The sequence below is a fragment of the Haliotis rubra genome, unplaced genomic scaffold, assembly GCF_003918875.1.
Source record: "Haliotis rubra isolate DU_JTF1 unplaced genomic scaffold, ASM391887v1 Scf1964, whole genome shotgun sequence".
NCBI lineage: Eukaryota > Metazoa > Mollusca > Gastropoda > Lepetellida > Haliotidae > Haliotis > Haliotis rubra.
In genome coordinates, this window is record NW_025765963.1 from 72,009 (window position 1) to 82,450 (window position 10,442).

Consider the following 10,442-nt stretch of genomic DNA (forward strand, 5'->3'; position numbering starts at 1 on the left):
GTCACGCTGAAGACCCGGGTTCGATTCCCCATATGGTACAATGTGGACCTCATTTCTGGTGTCCCCGCGTGATATTGATGAAATATTGCTAAAAGCAGCGTTCAAACCATATTCACTCACTCACTTAGTGCATTTTGCCTTCAGGGACTGTTTCCAGTCTAGGTTAAGACGGTATCCAAACTTATAATATTCTACAGTTTCAAAAAATAAATGCATGTACAACAATAAGAAGGTTAATATAAATTGTGTGGATAGAACGAGATTGAATGTATGTACAAAGGTATGTGCTTCCTGCATATACAGTTAGGTTAATTACAAAATGCCAGGATTAACATTACAAGTGCCATGGCCAGGTTTGCGTGAACCAATAGAGCAGTCGGGAGACTCCACTCTGTGAGTGAGTGAGTGAGTGAGGGAGTTTGGTTTTACGCCTTTAGCAATATTCCAGCAATATCACTGCGGGGACACCAGAATCCATACTTGAATCCCATATACATGTATGTTCTTCCAGTGCGGGAGAGACACGGTAAATGTCTTTGTAGTTTTGTGTACATTTAGTTCAAAGACTAGATGTTAGCCTAGGTGTGAACTTCCGTAGCCGTTTTCGCCAAATGAAACAGGTGCCGTTTCAGCCAGCATTCATCCCGTACATGTCCATGTAAATTCACATTTTCAACCAGAAAAAATCTCTCTGGACTTTGGACACATGCTATGAGGTAAATAATTGCATTTCTAATAGAGGGACAAGATTTTGCAAAATCTTCAGAAATGTGGTGCAGATTTCTGCGAATCTGTCGTTTGTCATGACCTTGAACTTTCATCTCTAAAATGGCCGCACGTAGCTGTCTTTGAATGAATTTGAAGAATGATGATCAGCCGATTCTAGAACACAAAAAATAAGAAGAATAATCGATGCATTGTGTGCATAAGGTAATAAACCACCGTCTTCTAACGATTTTAAATTCAAATAATGTTTATCAAGTGGTTTTTAAGAGTTGCAACAGTCAGCTGATTTGGCACTGTTGTCTTTGTCAGGGCTGTGGTCATCCGAGAAAATCCCGTTTTTAACCATTGATTATGACAGCGCATACTTTACATACCTTTGGCCACTCTTGTCAATAGGCTGTTGGTGTGTCACGTGTGTGACCGGCTGGTTGTGTATCACTGTACCACGATCTTGTTGATTTTTGTTTATGTATACTTACCACCCTGACAGTGTATATCGCTCTCGTGTTTCAGCAATACACGGGCGGAAAGGCTGCCAGTCGGAGCCCTGGCTCATCGTCACTGATCTGTCATTTCCCTGTCAGTTCTAAAAGTTGATTATTTGTGTCATAGGGATTCTGGGTTACCAATCCTTATCCTGTGTATCAGGCATCCGATCGTTTCTCCATTGTGATCCAACTTCACATAATGCTACTGGCTAGCAAACAGTTATCGCCATAATTTAGCGGTACTTACAAAATTACTCTGCCGTTCGTTAAATTAATGAAACAGAATTAATTATGATACTTAATTAGCTATTCACCGATGTGTCCAGCCCGTTCACTGCCGCCGATCACGTTTTTATATAATGCGGCGGAAGTGAATCCTGGAAGTATAAATAGATGTTTTCTCACAACTAACTGTAATTCGGAAATTAAACGAGACTTACCTGTAAGTTGAAGTTTGATTGGAGTTCTGCCCAGTCATCACAGCAATGAGTGATTCGTGAGATAGCATTACGCATGTGCGGAGTGAGAGTCACTTCAGTCTTTAAAGTACAAGTCAGTCAGGTGCCAACAGACCAAGGGTGGGCTAGGGTGGCCACGAATCACTCAGTGCTGTGATGGCTGGGGCAGAACTCCAATCAAACTTCAACTTACAGGTTAGTCTCTGTTTAATTTCCGAATGCTCCAGTCACAGAGTGCTCCGTGAGATTTTAAAGCCTAGTTGGCAACTGACACACTTGACTAGTTCACAGACCTTCCTTAAGTTCCCAATATCCATGGATTTTATATATACCAGCTTTATGTCATTAAGTTCCATCTCTTGGTTAAACTTAATTACCACGTTTCCATTCCAAACTAAAAACAAACATGTTCAAATTCATCTTTTTAATGAATCTATTATACATTTCACAAGTTCTCTGGAACAATTCCCTGGTAACTAATTACTAGTATACAATTGCATACACTTCTGCACTTTGCCTCAGGTAGGATTTCAGTTTCTACCTAGTATGGCATGAGCAAATCTCTGCTGAGAACTGGGTTCCACATAGACCGAATAATGTTTCACAAAACAATGATCAGATGACCACCCGGCTGTTTTAATGATATCACTTACTGGCACGAAAGCTGCCCTAGCAGCTGACACTGAAGCAACTCTTGTGCTATGAGCCTTAAACTGTGTAACATCAATACCAGCTATCTGCATACAACATCTAATCCACCTGCTTATTGTCTGACAACTAACAGCTTTGTGAGGCTTAATAAAGCTGATCAATAACTGATTTTCACTGTCCCTCACATCTGTAGTTTTGGCCAAGTAAGTATCAAGTACACTCACAACACGCAAGGCTGGGTCTTGGCCAAAGGGAGATAACTCCACAAATCTTGACTTCATACCAGGTCTGCTTTGTTTAAGCAACTTCAAATTGAAAACAACTTTATCATTATATTCTGTGAGATTGCTTAACTTTAAACAATGTAAAGATTGCACTCTCTGTGCAGTAACTAAAGCTAACAAACAGCATAACTTTGAATGTTAAAAACTTCAAATCTAACTTTGCATTTGGAACCAGTGTTCTTAACCAAGCCAGTAAACATTCAACATCCCACACTGCTGAATACCTAGACCTTGTAGGTCTTACATTAAATGCCCTTTAAGAAACCTTGTTATTAGTGGGTGTGATCCCACTGTGTCTTTACAGTCATCCAATATTACACATGCCGACAGAGCACATCTGGCAGTGTTCAGAGCACTGTATCCTTTTCCATTTTTATATAACACAGTCAGAAAAATCTAACACATTATTCACAGTTCCATGAATTGGATTAATGTCTTTTTCCCTACAGAACGGTGCCCACTTCTGCAGGTAGACTTTATATTGTCTCTGAGTTGCCCTCCTCCATGATTCCAGCATGACAGTCTGAGCTTCCTCCGAAACTCCTCTTGCTTTGAGACTTCTCCTGACAAGCGACAGGCCATCAGGTGGAGTTTGTTCCTCAGTGGATGCAGCTTCTCTGACCATGGTAGCGTTAGCAGTCTCTGTTTCCTGGGTAGCACTCTGGGTACATCCACCAGCATATTCATCAGTCTCAGGTACCAGGCCTGGGTGCTCCATAAAGGGAACCACCATCACCCCCTCCGACTTTTCCTCTGTGACCTTCTGCAGGCATTTCCCAATTGTACTGAATGGAGGAAAAGCATAGAATTTAAAACCACACCAACTTAGTGTAAATGCATCAATATGGTAGGCTTGTGGATCACATTTCCAAGAAACATAAGTCTCAAGTTGTTTATTTAACCGTGATGCAAATAAATCCATATCTAGGGTACCCCATAATTCACAAATTCTTCCAAACACTTCTGCATCTAGTTTCCATTCTGTTTGGTCATCAAATACTCTTGATTCCCTACCTGCAACCACATTCAGTTTGCCAGGTATATGTGTGGCACTCAGCCAGATATCTCTTTCTATGCACCATTACCATATGTCCCTAGCTATGATGTCACAAGCTACTGATTTGCTCCCCATGGCTTTTACATAACACACAGCTGTTGTGTTGTCCATCTGAATTTGAATATGCACCTTTCTATACTCTTTTGCCAAAGATTGGATTGCATATAAAGCTGCTAACAATTCCAACTCATTGATATGTTTTTCTGCTTCTAAAGCTGTCCATCTGCCTCCTGTTTTTATATCCCACAATGTGCTCCCCATCCCATGGATGAGGCATCAGATTTAATAATTACTTCAGGTGTGCCATGGGAGATAACTCTTTGGGACCTAGCAATGTTTGAATGCCACCATGTCAGATCTTTCATCATGCAAGCTGATATTTCTAGTAGTCTCATAATTTCCATTGTTTTCCTTTAATGCTTTGGCATTTGCCCTTTCCAACTTCCTATAATGAAGCGGGCCATACTCTACTCCTGGAAAACTAGCCACTAGTCTCCCTATAATTTCAGCCACAGTCCTAATTTTCACGAATTTCTTTCTTGTAAGCATGTAACAATCCTTTTTAATTGTATAGACTTTCTCATCTGTTAACTTGACAGTCATGTTTTCAGAATTTAAAACAAAACCTAAGAACACTACAGATTGTGATGGCACTAATACAGACTTTGTAGGATGGAGAATGAACCCTAACTTTTGAACTAAGTGAAATGTGTCTCGAACATTAGCACGACACTCGATCATCAAATGAATCTCCTTGCAGATAAGAATCATCAATGTAGGGTACACTCTCATGGCCTTTCTCTCTTAATGAGGCAAAAACCGGTTTCATCAACTTGGTAAATTGTCTGGGGCAGCATGCTAAATCATTTGGCAGACATGTATACTGAAACAGTTTGCTTCTCCAAATAAACCTTAAATACTTTCTATGTTCTGCTTTAACTGGTACAGAATAGTAAGCATCCTTTAAATCTACTGATGCCATGTAACAACCTTGCTTCATCAACTTAATTGCAGAGTCTAAACTTTCCATTTTGAAATGTTGATAGGTTACTGACTTATTAAAGTGTTTCAGATTCAGTATCAGTCTGTATGAACCATCTTTTTTGGGTTTTATGAAAATATTTGATACAAACTGACCCTCATTTGGTTCTGTCTCTTCAACAACTCCCTTTTTAGAAATTTCTCTATTTCCGAATCAATGATTTCTGTTTCCCTTGAATCAAATATGATTTGTTTGGAGTAAAGTTCTGCCCTGGAACCTCCTCAAGTTCAATTTCACAACCTTGAATCATATTTAAAACTACTTGATCTAATGTGATTTCTTTCCAGTTTTCATCAAACTGTTTCAGTCTACCTGCTGTAAACCTGCTGACATTCACAAGAGGTACACTATCACAGACCTGTTCATCAGTGTGGGAAGTTGGTTCAGGTGGTTCAGGCTTTGACTTTTCCCCTTTTGTTTCTTGGAGGGCCCTGACGACTGCACCAAAAACACTTCTTGTAAACCATGGTACCCATAAGCATGATTAGGGCCGCCTCTATAGAAGTTCCGTGACTCTCCAGGTAAGGTGATTCCCACGATATGGGCGCCGGCCTCTGCTTGCACCCCAGTGTGGTCTTGGAATCACCATCTTGTTGGTTAGTGTGTTTGATTTATCTATGTCTTCTAACACCTTTGGCACATCCCTCCAAAGAGTTTGGAATTAATAGGTAATGCGTAGGACATAATTGATGCATAGTCTGGATGTAAATCTTGCTTGATGAATTTTCTCCTGGCAACTAATTGCATAGTGTCCGCCTTTCTTTTAAAAAAAAGTAATTTAGTAAGCCAATAATGAGCAATCAATCAATGTATTGGCGGTTAATCTCTTGAAAGAAGGACGTTTTTTCGCAGACAGACACGACAGAGTGTATTCAGTATAGATCAGTAAATCTACATACATAAATACTACCTATTGACCAATCCGGCAGTAAGATAAAAGTAATTAATCAATCAGCGTGTTATCGGTTAATCTTTTTGATCGATGTTTATAATGTTGGGCATTTACTCCAGACACAAGAAATGCCAAATGGGAACCTTTGTCGGCTAATCTAAGTGGTGTTACCACTAATTATTCCTGTTATAATTTCATTAACTGACCATCAAGTGAATGATGACAAATAACGTGTAGGTTTATACCACCTAACACAGGTTACAACAAGGGAGTATTAATTGCTGTATTGCATGCAATTTTAATTGCATCATGAAAACTTATGGAGCCGACATTGTTTTGAGAATACAAACAGAACTGTATTGTTGCATAAGAAATACATATAGGCATTTTCTGTTGCTAAAACTGTATGTACCTATTTACCTAAGTAAATTCTGAGGATTCTTCTAGCAATGGCAAAGTAGGTTTGTTTAGTTTACTACAGTTCAAATAAATCAAATGTCAATTTTTAATATCATAACGTAATAGGCGTCATATTTTTACATTACATGATTAAATGTCGAGGACAAAACCACAGAAATGGGATCAATTGGATCAGTCATTATATCATCCAGGCATTAGAAAACCTGAAAAAGCCCATACTGCTTTGATACTTTATTACAATCAGACAAGAACTACCAGGGATATTTTCAAATAACTGCATCTGATGGGCATCCACCCTCCTTAATGTCGCACTGTTTGGGTTGAAGAAATTAACCGTGAACCCGTGATGGCGAGGCTTATCATTGTTTTCGCTATCACTAGCGTCTGGCCAGAACAAATAAGGCCTAGCGACACCAAGCGATTTTGACAGAATCGTCTATGAAAACAAGTTGTAAGTCAGAAACTAGGCAAAGCAGGAGACAAAATGAAATGACAGTAGATTGTGAGAATATATAGCTTTCATTTTCACAACATTTGTCACGATTTCAGGTTTATACAAACCTGTAAACCAGATAATTTACCCCCTGAAATGAACTTGAATTCTGCATCAGCCCTCATATCTATTCTTCATATGACGTCACAGAGGCGAAGCTGCTCTGATTGGTTGAAATGTTGTTCATGGGTGAGAATAGTGCACTGTTGTCAAAAGGTCGATTGAAGTTAATTAAAAATGGAAATGAGTAGTTTTAATGGCGGGTTTCATTTATAATGATGCCAATTAGTGATTTATGTATTTGTACCCTCCTAGAGTATATGTGATCTTTAAGTCAGAGTATCCTCTTCACTGTCACTCCCCTGACTGTCTCCAGGTGAATGTTCTTCTACAACCATGCAGATCCTAACTGCATTGCCATCAATTCCTTGTAGACCCATCACAATCCCTGCAACGTCTGTTGCATGTATGCATGCATGCATGCTGTACATTCAACAGCTGAACACATGTGAAATACCATCATTATAGAGGAGTTTCACAACCCAGTGCCATCAAGCCTCAGCTTGTTAACTCTCAGTGCTCATCCCTAGTGACTGTCACAGGTGGCTGGTATAGGAACCGACACTCTCTGGCTCTTCCGGCGTAAGGGTAGGATGTTTGCTGTCTATTGATGAGCTCTAACCACAACATGTTCACATATACCAATCAGTATATAAAGTCACCTGACAGTTTCTTACATGCACTAAAAACTCTCAAAGCCATATATGGTAGGGAGCCAGCAGTCGATATGACTGATGAGCTGTATACACAGTCTCGCGACTTTACCAGGTATTACCTGTGTGGCAGGTGAGAGTGGCCACACCTGGCAAGTTGCTGTGCTTGATTAGCTGGACACAGCTACCTGATTATGAAACACTTTGATGAATAAAAGGTAGCACCTTTTTGCATCAGTGTTTTTTTAATTGAACCTGAGCAAGTAAAATCTAATTTGTTAGCATTGAAATGTAGTGGCTATGAAATGTATGAGTTCTGTGATGGGATTCAAACCAACGACCTGAAGTCAGGTGGCAATTGTGCATGACTAAAAGGTTAACCCCAACAGCCAACTGACAAGATAACTTGATGTTTGTGGCATGACCCCATCCCTCTAGAGGAGGGTGTCCAGGACAGTGTGATGCTGGGTGGGGTATGTGGGTATGTGTGGGGGCAGTATAGAGAGGGGTGTCAGGACAGTGTGATGCTGGGTGGGGTATGTGGGTATGTGTGGGGCAGTATAGAAGAGGATGCCTGGACAGTGTGATGCTGGGTGGGGTATGTGTGGGGCAGTATAGAAGAGGGCGCCAGGACAGTGTGATGCTGCGTAGGGGTATGTGGGTATGTGTGGGGCAGTATAGAAGATGGTCCTCAGGACAGTGTGATGCTGCGTGGGGTATGTGGGTATGTGTGGGGCAGTATAGAAGATGGTCTCAGGACAGTGTGATGCTGGGTGAAGGGTATGTGTGGGGCAGTATAGAAAATGGTCTCAGGACAGTGTGTGATGCTGGGTGGGGGGTATGTGGGTATGTGTGGGGGCAGTATAGTAGAGAGGTGTTAGGACAGTGTGATGCTAGGTGGGATTTGTGGGTATGTGTGGCACAGTCTAGAAGATAGTCTCAGGACAGTGTGATGCTGGGTGGGGTATGTGTGGGTATGTGTGGGGGCAGTATAGAAGAGAGGATGTCTGGACAGTGTGGTGCTGGGTGGGGGTATGTGGGTATGTGTGGGGGGTGTATAGAAGATGGTCTCAGGACAGTGTGATGCTAGGTGGGGTATGTGGGTATGTGTGGGGCAGTATAGAAGAGGTCTCAGGACAGTGTGATGCTGGGTAGGGGTATGTAGGTATGTGTGGGGAGGCAGTATAGAAGATGGTCTCAGGACAGTGTGATGCTAGGTGGGGTATGTGGGTATGTGTGGGGCAGTCCTAGAAGATGGTCTCAGGACAGTGTGATGATGCTAAGTAGGGTATGTGGGTATGTGTGGGGCAGTATAGAAGAGGGTGTCAGGACAGTGTGATGCTAAAGGTGGGAGTATGTGTGGGTATGTGTGGGGCAGTATAGAGAGGGGTGTCAGGACAGTGTGATGCTGGAGTGGGGAGGGTATGTGGGTATGTGTGGGACAGTATAGAAAGAGGATGTCAGGACAGTGTGATGCTGGGTGGGGTATGTAGGTATGTGTGGGGCAGTATAGAGAGGGATGTCTGGACAGTGTGATGCTGGGTGGGAGTATGTAGGTATATGTGGGGCAGTCCTAGAAGATGGTGTCAGGATAGTGTGATGCTGGGTACAGGGGTATGTGGGTATGTGTGGGGCAGTATAGAAGAGGATTCCTGGACAGTGTGATGCTTGAGTGGGGTATGTGGGTATGGGTGGCACAGTCTAGAAGAGGGTGTCAGGACAGTGTGATGCTGGGTGGGGTATGTGTGGGGGCAGTCTAGAAGAGGGTCTCAGGACAGTGTGATGCTAGGTGGGGTATGTGGGTATGTGTCGGGGGTGTATAGAAGATGGTCTCAGGACAGTGTGATGCTAGGTAGGGTATGTGGGTATGTGTGTGGGGGCAGTATAGAAGAGAGGGTCTCAGGACAGTGGTGTGATGCTGGGTGGGAGTATGTGGGTATGTGTGGGGCAGTATAGAAGATGGTCTCAGGACAGTGTGATGCTAGGTGGGGTATGTGGGTATGTGTGGGGCAGTCTAGAAGATGGTCTCAGGACAATGTGATGCTGCGTGGGGTATGTGGGTATGTGTGGGGCAGTATAGAAGAGAGTGTCAGGACAGTGTGATGCTAGGTGGGGTATGTGGGTATGTGTGGGGCAGTATAGAGAGAGGGTGTCAGGACAGTGTGATGCTGGGTGGGGTATGTGGGTATGTGTGGGACAGTATAGAAGAGGGGATGTCAGGACAGTGTGATGCTGGGTGGGGTATGTGGGTATGTGTGTGGGGCAGTATAGAAGAGGATGTCTGGACAGTGTGATGCTGGGTGGGGTATGTAGGTATGTTTGGGGGCAGTATAGAAGAAGATGCCTGGACAGTGTGATGCTGGGTGGGGTATGTGGGTATGTGTGGGGCAGTAGATAGAAGAGGCATGAGGACAGTGTGATGCTGGGTGGGGTATGTGGGTATGTGTGGGGCAGTATAGAAGAAGATGCCTGGACAGTGTGATGCTGGGTGGGGTATGTGGGTATGTGTGGGGCAGTATAGAAGAGGCGCCAGGACAGTGTGATGCTGCGTGGGGTATGTATGGGTATGTGTGGGGGCAGTATAGAAGATGCGTGTCAGGACAGTGTGATGCTGGGTGGGGGGTATGTGGGTATGTGTGGGGCAGTATAGAAGATGGTCTCAGGACAGTGTGTGATGCTGCGTGGGGGTATGTGTGGGGCAGTATAGAAGGTGGTCTCAGGACAGTGTGATGCTGGGTGGGAGTATGTGGGTATGTGTGGGGCAGTATAGTAGAGGTGTTAGGACAGTGTGATGCTAGGTGGGATTTGTGGGTATGTGTGGCACAGTCTAGAAAGAGGGTCTCAGGACAGTGTGATGCTGGAGTGGGGTATGTGGGTATGTGTGGGGCAGTATAGAAGAGGATGTCTGGACAGTGTGATGCTGGGTGGGGTATGTGGGTATGTGTGGGGCAGTCTAGAAGATGGTGTCAAAGGATAGTGTGATGCTGGGTGGGGTATGTGGGTATGTGTGTGGGGCAGTATAGAAGAGGATTCCTGGACAGTGTGATGCTTGGTGGGGTATGTGGGTATGGGTGGCACAGTCTAGAAGAGGGTGTCAGGACAGTGTGATGCTGGGTAGGGTATGTGTGGGAGGGCAGTCTAGAAGAGGGTCTCAGGACAGTGTGATGCTAGGTAGGGGTATGTGGGTATGTGTGAGGTGTATAGAAGATGGTCTCAGG

The 10,442-nt window shown here is 43.3% G+C and overlaps 2 long non-coding RNA genes across 3 annotated transcripts; both read left to right on the forward strand.

The window, feature by feature from the left end:
- The first annotated feature begins 632 nt into the window (after positions 1 to 632).
- LOC124274951 lies at positions 633 to 5,264 on the forward strand. Its single transcript, XR_006898090.1, has 3 exons — positions 633 to 930; positions 3,057 to 3,303; positions 4,994 to 5,264. It is a non-coding gene; the product is annotated as an uncharacterized LOC124274951 (long non-coding RNA).
- Positions 5,265 to 7,721: 2,457 nt separating this feature from the next.
- Positions 7,722 to 8,735, forward strand: LOC124274952. Of its 2 annotated transcripts, none has more exons than XR_006898091.1 (3): positions 7,722 to 7,817; positions 8,315 to 8,352; positions 8,681 to 8,735. It is a non-coding gene; the product is annotated as an uncharacterized LOC124274952 (long non-coding RNA). The 2 variants fall into 2 exon arrangements; XR_006898092.1 differs by lacking the exon at positions 7,722 to 7,817 and adding an exon at positions 7,901 to 7,997.
- The last annotated feature ends 1,707 nt before the right edge of the window (positions 8,736 to 10,442 follow it).